Below are 7,407 nucleotides of genomic sequence, written 5' to 3'. Positions count from 1 at the left end.
GGCCCCGCCGCCCGTCCGCCCCTGCCTCCGCTGGAGTCCGGCCCTCTGCCTCGGTGCCTCCTTGCAAAGCCGACGGCCGTTGGTGCAGCTCAGGCGCTCAGTAGCCAGTCTCCGGAGGCAGCACCGCAGCAACCAGCAAGTGTGCAAATTGATTTAAGGCACCAAAACCCCCTAATTTGTTATTTAGGGTTTGCTTTTTTGCACTAAGCTATCATGAATTGATGAACACATGCATAAATTTCACATCATTTCTGCCGCAATTAGCTTTATTGATAGAAACTAATTTTTATTGCGGAATTGTTGAAGAATGAAGAGGGCCGGAGACATTGTTTCTCTCTTCCAGAGAGAAGCTATGGAGATAGGGAAGAAGAAGAAGGCAGGGAGATGTGGCCGAAGAGCAAGCCGGAGAAGAGAAGTTTTCCTTGGAGTCATTGATCAAATTAGTCAAGAGCTTGAAAATCGGTTTGGTGAGACTAATATGGAGTTGCTTTCTTGTATGTCTGTTTGAATCCTGCCAACTCATTTGTTGCTTTTGATGCACAAAAGGTATGCAAATTTGCTTCTCAAATTAGTATTGCTTCAAGAATTCTTATTAAATCCCTCCAACTAATTTGTTTTTATGCACACAAGGTATGATGGATGATAGTCTTTTGTATGATTGCCTAGTCACACACATTGAGAGGGATGCTTTTGCCGAGGTGAATGAAGATGATATAATTGATTTTTTCATGACAATGCAAAAGCGTAGGCCAAAAACATAGTCTTTTTGAACTTCTCAAGGTATGTATTATGGTCCATATAGTATGCACTATGTATGCTTCTTTATGCAAAACTTAGACTTAATTGAGAATTTTAATATGTTTGTAAGACAATAATGATCTATTTCTATATGATATTGGTAACTGGTTAGAAGGTCCACATGTCATATTTCTTGTAAAAAAAAATTTGGGGGTCGGACCACCCTGATGTCAAATGCTAGCTCCGCCACTGAGCGTAGGTGATGGCTCCACTTGAGTACAGCATTGTCCTTCTCCTTTGGCCACAAGGGGTTCCTTAGTGGGGAGTATTTGACCAATCCCCGTTCTTCTTATGGCTTGGGGAGGAATTTCATCACCTACATCACAAAGACCACTTTGCTCCACTTGGGAGGCGTTATTTTCATCAAACTCCACGTTACACGTCTCCTCAGTGAGTACGGTGGACTTGTTGAGGACACGGTAAGCATGAGAGTTTGTAGCATAACCAACAAATATGCCCTCTTGAGCTCTAGGTTCGAATTTAGACAAATGAACACCTTTCTTGAGAATGAAACACTTACAACCAAACACCCGAAAGTACTTGAGGTTGGGCTTGTTGCCTGTAAGTATCTCATAAGGAGTCTTGTTCAAGCCTTTGTGGAGGTAGAGCCTATTGGAAGCATGACAAGCGGTGTTGATGGCTTTGGCCCAAAAGTTGTACGGAGATTTGAATTCCTCCATCATGGTCCTTGTCGCATCCATCAACGTCCAGTTCTTCCTCTCCGCCACACCATTTTGTTGAGGGGTATAGGGTGCGGCATATTGGTGTTGGATCCCCTTGTCACTAAGAAACTCATCCAAGGCGTAGTTCTTGAACTCGGTGTCCTTGTCACTTCTAATCATCAAGATTTTTGCTTCATGTTGACGTTGAGCTTCATTTGCAAATTTAATGACAGTTTGTTGAGTCTCACTCTTCCTCTTGAAGAAGTATACCCATGTGTATCTTGAGTAGTCATCCACAATCACCAAGCAATACTTTCTTCCACCAAGACTATCAAAGGATGGAGGACCAAAGAGATCCATGTGAAGGAGCTCCAAGGGCCTCTTTGAGTAGATGATAGTCGATGGTCGGTGAGCCGTTTCATGAAGCTTTCCTTCGATACAAGCATTGCAAGCGCGGTCTTTGGCAAAACTCACATTTGTTAGTCCACGCACATGGTCCCCATTGAGGAGACTTTGCAAATATCTCATATTGACGTGGGCTAGACGGCGATGCCAAAGCCAACACACATCAACTTTAGCCATTAGGCACGTCGCGGTCTTAATGGGTCACTCCAAAAAGTTCACCACATAGAGACCGTTCTCGACATGCCCAACAAAGGCTACTTTAAGAGTCTTGCTCCACAAAAGGGCCACGGTATAAAGATCAAAGAATGTTGCAAAGCCCACAAGTGCAAGTTGACGAGCGGAAAGTAAATTGTATGCAAGGGACTCAACAAGCATGACCTTCTCAATAGTTAAATCTTGAGAGATGACCACCTTGCCAAGCCCCAATACCTTAGAAGTTGAAGCATCACCGAATTGGACATGGATGGGCATATATGGAATTGGATGCACATCCACCACCAATTCCTTGCTCCCGGTCATATGATTTGTTGCTCCACTATCGAGCAATCATGATACCCCACCGGAAGAAAACTCCTACAAGAGATCAATGCTTGGATTTAGGTACCCATTTTTGAATGGGTCCTTTGATGTTAGTAACAAGTGTCTTAGGAACCCAATAGACCATTCAATGTACTCATAAGAAGAACCAACAAAGCATAAACATGCCCATCACTAGCATGGCACAAAACATAAGAGGGGTTAAAGTCGCCGGCTTCGTTGCTAGGAGCGGTTTTGCCCTTCTTGGCATTACCACCCACTTCCTTGTTCTTCCTCTTCTCATGAGCACCCTCACCCGCCTTGACAAAGGTGTCCTTGAGCGGGAGAGATTGCTTGGTCTTGTTCTTCTTCTTCTTCTTCTTCTTTGACTTGGGTACAAACGCAAGTCCTTCCTTTCCTCAACTTCCTTTTGATTGTTGAAAAGGTCATTGAGGTTCTTCTCGCCTTGTATGCAAGTCACAAGGCCCTTCTCAAGTTGCTCTTTCTGTTGGGGAATGCAGTATTTCCAAAAAAATCCTATGATCATGCAAGATCTATCGAGGAGATGCATAGCAACGAGACGGGAGAGTGTGTCCACGTACTCTCGTAGACCAAAAGTGGAAGCATTTAGTAATGCGGTTGATGTAGTCGAACGTCTTCACGATCCAATCAATCCTAGCACCGAATGTACGGCACCTCCGTGTTCAGCACACGTTCAGCACGATGACGTCCCTTGAGCTCTTGATCTAGTTGAGGACGAGGGAGAGTTCCTTCAGCACGACGGCGTGGCGACGGTGATGATGAAGTTACCGGCGCAGGACTTCGCCTAAGCACTATGACGATATGACCAAGGTGGTAAACTGTGGAGGGGGCACCGCACACAGCTAAGAGATTGTCTGTTGTGCCTTTGGGGTGCCCCTGCCTCCGTATATAAAGGGGGAGGAGAGGAGGCCGGCCCCCTAGGGGCGCGCCAAGTGTGGGGAGCCCTACTAGGACTCCCTAGTCCTAGTAGGATTCCCCTCTCCTTTTTTCCTTTTCTGGAGTAGCAAAAGGGGGAAAGAGAGAAGGAGTAGGAGAGGGAAGGGGGGCGCCGCCCCCACCCCGTGTCCAATTCAGATTGGCAAGGGGGGCGCGCGCCACCTCCTTGGCCGGCCCTCTATCCTCCACTAAGGCCCATGATGGCCCATTAACTTCCCGGGGGGGTCCGGTAACCCCCGGTACTTCAAAACTTATCCGAAACTTCCGAAACCATTCCGGTGTCCAAATGCAACCTTCCAATATATGGATCTTTACCTCTCGACCATTACGAGAATCCTCTTCATGTCCGTGATCTCATCCGAGAGTCCGAACAAACTTCGGTCATCAAATCACATAACTCATAATACAAATCGTCATCGAACGTTAAGCGTGCGGACCCTAGGGGTTCGAGAACTATGTAGACATGACCAAGACACATCTCCGATCAATAACCAATAGCGGAACCTGGATGCTCATATTGGTTCCTGCATATTATACGATCTTTATCGGTCAAACCGCATAACAACATATGTCATTCTCTTTGTCATCAGTATGTTACTTTCCGAGATTCGATCATCGGTATCATCATACCTAGTTCAATCTCGTTACCGGCAAGTCTCTTTACTCATTCCGTAATGCATCATCCCGTAACTAACTCATTAGTCACATTTCTTGCAAGGCTCATAGTGATGTGCATTACCGAGAGGGCCCAGAGATACCTCCCCGATACACTGAGTGACAAATCCTAATCTCGATCTATGCCAACTCAACAAACACCCTCGAAGACACCTGTAGAGCATCTTTATAATCACCCAGTTACGTTGTGATGTTTGATAGCACACAAGGTGTTCCTCCGGTATTTGGGAGTTGCATAATCTCATAGTGAGAGGAACATGTATAAGTCATGAAGAAAGCAATAGCAATAAAACTAAACGATCATTATGCTAATATAACGGATGGGTCTTGTCCATCACATCATTCTCTAATGATGTGATCCCGTTCATTAAATGACAACACATGTCTATGGTTAGGAAACTTAACCATCTTTGATTAACGAGCTAGTCAAGTAGAGGCATACTAGGGACACTCTGTTTATCTATGTATTCACACATGTACTAAGTTTCTGGTTAATACAATTCTAGCATGAATAATAAACATTTGTCATGATATAAGGAAATATAAATAACAACTTTATTATTGCCTCTAGGGCATATTTCCTTCACTTTCAACTTAGCATTTTCCTCCACGAGATGCACATGCTCGCAACAAGGGTTAGTAGCATGGGCATTATCAATTATAACGAAGGGAGGACAAGTGGCAATCTCCTCGGTTAGCTTCACTTGGAGTTGATCATGAGACTCTTTGAGAGAAGCATGAATGCCCTTCAAGACCTTGTGAGCCTTGTCAAGTGTATCAAATTCTTCCTTGAGTCTATCATGGCCAACCCCAAGTGCGGCTTTCTCGGATTTAAGCACACGAGTAAGAACAATAGCATGATCAAGATCTTTTTGCAATTTAGCATGATCAACATTGTGTGACTCCTCAAGAGTCAAACGAAGATCTCGCTCTTCTTCTAGAGCGACGGAAAGATCCACAATATCATCGACATAATCATGGCTATGCCCCTCCAACTTGGAGATAGTATCCTCATGCGATTCAATGATATCATTGGCCTCACCAAGTTGTTTCAAGAGAGCAACAAAGTGCTTCTTGGACTCACCCTTGAGCTTACTCACAAACTTGGTGAACTCATTCTCATCAACTTTCTCCACCTCACTATCATCTACACAATCTAACAACAAAGGAGTAGTAATGATGGTGGTTTTGATGTTAGGAGTTACCTTGTTGATACCTTTGGCCATGAGACACTTGGCAATGGTGTTTTCGTTGGGGGCGCCGAAGAGAGACACCTTGGAGGGAGAAGATGTAGCAATGGCAATGGTTGTCGTTGTCATTCCTTCTCCACTTGTATCTTCCTCATCATCATCGGAGGGGTACTCTTCATGTGCCACCAAGCCCTTTGGAGGAGTCTTCTTGGTGAAGTTGTTCTTGCTAGGGAAGGAATTGGCTTTATCTTTACGAATGAGTTTGCCACCATTGTCTTCCCTCTTCTTGTAGGGGCAATCCACCACAAAGTGACTCACATTGCCACAATTGTAGCAAGTTCTTACACGTTGCTTGTTCTTTGACCCAATTGAGTTGTTCTTGGTGAAGTTGGGCCTTGAGTTCCTCTTATTGCTCCAAAAAAGCCTTGACGCAAGAGCCATGGATCATGGTAGGCATATTTGGTGTCTTTGAGACCACCCTCCTCTTCTTCTTCCTCTTCTTCTTCCGGAATGGCCTTGGCCTTCAAAGCAAGGGTGGGAGTGTCTTTCTTTGACCGGACATGAGAAAGAGCATTGTCGGCGGTCTTATTCATGATGTTCATAGAATAAACTCATCCAACACTTCACTTGAGGTTAGGGTGTGAAAGTCCGGCCTTTGACGAATCACGGAAGACATTGCTTTGTTGAATGGCATGATGGCCTTGAGAAACTTGTGCTTGATTAAAGTGCCATCTGTATCCTTGCTCCCATGGTCTTGGAGAGCAACCGCAAGAGTTGTCACCCTCCGGTAGAGATCACATGGATCCTCATCTTCAAGCATCACAAATTCATCGGCCTCATCAAGGACCACTTCAAAGTTGGACCTTTGAATGCTTGAGCTTCCCTTGTAGATAGACACAATGTGCTCCCAACAATCCTTTGCATGAGTGAAGGGTCAAAGATGCGAAAGATCTTCGGGAGGGACCGCATCTTGAAGGATGAACAAAGCAGAGTGATTGTATTGATTGTCCACTTCTTCTCTTGGGGTGAAGTTGTTTGGATCATGCGGGTAAAAGCCTTGCTCAATGATTCTCCAAAGGTTAGTTGAGCAATGATTCAAATGAGACTTAATGCGAAAGACCCAATTAACAAAATCACCCTTAACAAGCTTGGGAGGAGGACCATGAATATTAATGCGAGGTGTAGGGACCGGTCCTCCATAGACCGGGGGAGGGGGGACCGAGGCAAAGGTTCCTGTCCCATTCTTGTCATGAGGGGAAGGAACATGAGTACTTTTAGCCGCTTCCTTGGTGGAATTGGCCTCCAGCTCCGATGCCGCAGGATTAACCACAAGCAAGGGATCGGGAGTGGATTTCATCCCCTCGAGTAATTCTTTAAGAATGGACTTGACTTTGGTCGTCATAGACGTCTTAAGTGAAGCCATAGCTTCATTTAAGTCGTCTCGAGTGATTGAAGTCAACTCCACGGCCTCGGGAACTTCCTCCTTGGTGTCAACCATACTCTTTGGGTGGTGAAACCCTTAATAAAGAGACGAGGCTCTGATACCAATTGAAAGGATTGATATGGTTGACTAGAGGGGGGTGTATAGGCAACTACCAATTTTTAGTTTTTCTTAACAAATTAGGTTTAGCAACAAATAGGTTGTCTAGATGTGCAACTAGGTGAGCAACCTATATGATGCTAACGACAACAACAAGTGCAAGCAAGGGATACAACACAATAATAGCTTGCACAAAGTAAAGGGAAGAGATAACCATAAGTGGAGCCGGTGGAGACGAGGGCGTGTTACCAAAGTTGCTTCCCTTTGGGGGGGAGTACATCTCCGTTAGAGCGGTGTGGAGGCACAATGCTCCCCAAGAAGCCACTATGTCCACTGTATTCTCCTCACGCCCTCACACAATGCGAGATGACGTGATTCCACTAGTGGTCCCTTGAAGGCAGGGACCAAACCTTTACAAACAAGGTTGGAGCTATCTCCATAACTTGATTGGAGGTTCCCAACGATACCACGGAGCTTCACCACAATGGAATGTGGCTCCGAGGTGACCTCAACCGTCTAGGGTGCTCAAACACCCAAGAGTAACAAGATTCGCAAGGGATTAGTGGGGGGAATCAAATTTCTCTTGGTGGAAATGTAGATCCGGGCCTTCTCAACCAATCCCTAGAAAATCAACAAGTTTGAT

The 7,407-nt window shown here is 45.2% G+C and overlaps 1 pseudogene; it reads right to left on the bottom strand.

Annotated features, from left to right (window-relative positions):
- Positions 1 to 350: 350 nt before the first annotated feature.
- On the bottom strand, positions 351 to 5,826 carry LOC147991374 (uncharacterized; annotated as a pseudogene).
- Positions 5,827 to 7,407: the final 1,581 nt, after the last annotated feature.

Source organism: Triticum urartu, chromosome 1A, assembly GCF_056163025.1.
Source record: "Triticum urartu cultivar PI428250 chromosome 1A, HENAU_Tu73, whole genome shotgun sequence".
Classification (NCBI taxonomy): Eukaryota; Viridiplantae; Streptophyta; class Magnoliopsida; order Poales; family Poaceae; genus Triticum; species Triticum urartu.
This window is presented reverse-complemented; position numbering and strand designations above follow the sequence as displayed.